The 2,705-nt window shown below is 51.2% G+C and overlaps 1 pseudogene; it reads right to left on the bottom strand.

The window, feature by feature from the left end:
• Positions 1 to 701: 701 nt before the first annotated feature.
• LOC148220726 (endogenous retrovirus group K member 9 Gag polyprotein-like) lies at positions 702 to 1,627 on the bottom strand (annotated as a pseudogene).
• Positions 1,628 to 2,705: the final 1,078 nt, after the last annotated feature.

Raw genomic sequence — 2,705 nt, 5'->3', positions numbered from 1 at the left:
CAGACTGTGGCTGTCTGCCTCTCAAAATTTTTGAGCAGCACAGGCCGTTGACTTAGAAAGGTCTGTGTTGCTCCCCCCAGCCCTTCAGTGGCTTGGCCAAGAGGGGCCATCGGCCATGTGGGAGGCCAGGCAGAAAGGGACATCACTGTTACATCCACCCCAGTATCTATCAAACCTCTTAGCTGAATCTGAGGCAGGCTGGCGCTGGGTAAAATCAGAGTGCACATCTGTGGGCGCTGTTTGGAGATGTGCACAGTCCAAAAGACTTGTGGTGGTCCCTTAGATCTGAAGCCACCATCTTTGCGATCTTGCTTATCAGCCCTGGGAACACAAGAACAAAAAGGCACAAGCTGAGCAATACAAGTTCCTGCTGGGATAGTGATGGGGACAAAGCATAGAAACTAAAGCAGAGATTTGACCCGTAAAGTCAGCATCTATGACATCTGGGTGAACAAAGATTCCTTGAAGAGTAGCACTAGATCATCCAACTAGTAGTGCACTCAGCCCTTGGCCTAAAGTTCCAAAGGCATCCAGAGGAATCTTATGTACACTGTTAGAGTCTAGGGTGACTGTTGTTGCGGTGTGTACACCCACCCCGGCTGATCCTCCGGTACTGGCTGAAAATTGACTGAGGAAACATGTGCCAGTGCTGGGTTCTGAGGCACTGCTTGTGTCTGCACGCTGTACCCATTGGTGCTAATCTATCCGTTTCCCTGGCTCTCCAATCATTGACCATTAGCATGGTCTGGTTTGCATTGATTTACAAAGTGACCCAGTTTTCTGCACTTGGAACATAGAAAAGTAGGCTCATTAGCCTTTCACTTCTCTGGTTTCTGCTTATCCTTGCCCTTATTTTTCCCAGTTTCCATTGTCCACCCCCTGAAATCGTATGATGGTGCCACATGGCAGCTGCTAGAGTAGAGACCTCATGGTCTATGGTACCTACATTAGCACATGCCTCAATCATGTCAGTTAATGATGGATCTCCTGGTAAAGCCTGTATAATCTTCTTACTATCAACATTTGCATCGTCCCTGGCCAGCTGTTTGCATAACAGTTGCCTTAGATTATCATCCTCAACCTGTTTTTCCAAGGCTGCTGCCATCTTTTCAACAAATTGTAAGAATGGTTCTCTGGGACCCTGAACAATTTTTACATATCTTGGCTTAGGAGCTGCTAGCTCTATCATCTTTAGCATTGCTGCAAAACCTATTTTTTGGCACTGTTCAAGGACCAGAGGGTCCCAGGTAGCCTGAAAATCAGGATTAGAAAAGCAATGCTGCCCCATTAGAGCATTGCTTCCCATTGCAAACCTAAGATCTGTCCGATGGTGCTGCATATTCTCTGCAGCTGCCTTTTCAGTCATCTGCCTCCAATTATCTTCAAAAACTGTAAATTGAACAGGCTGGAACAGCACTTGGGCTATATGCTTAATGTCATATGGTGCCAGTAAATCTGTATTCAATACCCTGATAACTTGTATAACTTGTGTAGAGCCAAGCACATATTGTGCAACTTTGTCCTGGAAATCCTGGACTACACACCAGGCTATGACATCGTGGCTATCAAGTAGTCCTGTATTAAGGACAGCTTTAAACACGGGAAATGCCTGAGCTTCCTCTTTCATTTGGATTCACTATAATTTTGTGGTCATTCCCCCCTAGAGGTCAGGTTGAGCTCACAAGCATCCACTTGAACACTCTCCCCCACCCCCTCCATATGACTGACACCACCCCTGGGCATCACCATGTGTTCTAACAAGTCCCAGTCACCCTGTTGCAATGCTTGAAGCTTGACTGCTTCCCAAAAATCACAGTGATTTTTAGGTCTCACAGTGTCTGAACATGGGGGAAGCGTCCAGAGATGGCTCTGGGGGGAAACCTCTGGACTGTCATTGTGTCGGCTTTACAAAACGAAGGCATGCCCCTGGAGGGGGGGATGCTGCCCATCGGTGGCGTCAGCATGGGGTGGGAGTGATGAAGGCAGTGCCTGCCTGACAGAAGATGGCATGGCTACTGGAGGCATTGATGGAAGAGGCCTGCCCATGGGTGCACAAATAGCTACATCTTCTTTGGCTGGTGAGGCGAGACGCAGCACCGGAGGTGGTGGGGGGGCCGGCACTGCCCCTGCTGAAGCCGATGAAGAGGCTGTCATTTCCAAGTGGGTGGGCCGTGATTCTGGGAGTAAAGCAGAAGGCAGCTCCACCCCTGCAGGAGCAGAGGAGGGTGCCCGCGGCCCCACCCTGGCGGGTGGGCCTAGCTCAGACAGCAGAGATGAGGGAGGGGCTGGTGCCATCCTCATATCTGCGACAGGTGGCACTTGCAGGCCATCTGCAGCCAATGGATGCCATAGGCTCACATCCACTGCAGGTGTGGACAACACCCTTGTAGGCTGCCATACATAGGCGGCTGCCAATGCTGTCATTGCAGTTTACACCGTGGCTGCTGCCTGCTCTGCCACTGTGGCTGCCATATGAGCCTCTGCTGCCGCTTGGCCGGCCGCATCCATAGGGAAAAACAGGGCATGCGTGGCTCCCTTGGGTAGCAGCAGAGGGACGGTGAGAGTGACTGTAGCAGCGATGTCAGCGGGTGGCTGGCCCTGCATGGGTAGGTGCCTGTGGGCAGAGGGGGCAATTGCCCCTTGAGGCACAAATGGGGGGGGGCGATTGACGCCATTATCTGCTGATTGGCCCCCCCCATCCCTGC

Source organism: Sturnus vulgaris, chromosome 31 (genome assembly GCF_052056855.1).
Source record: "Sturnus vulgaris isolate bStuVul1 chromosome 31, bStuVul1.hap1, whole genome shotgun sequence".
NCBI lineage: Eukaryota > Metazoa > Chordata > Aves > Passeriformes > Sturnidae > Sturnus > Sturnus vulgaris.
This window is presented reverse-complemented; position numbering and strand designations above follow the sequence as displayed.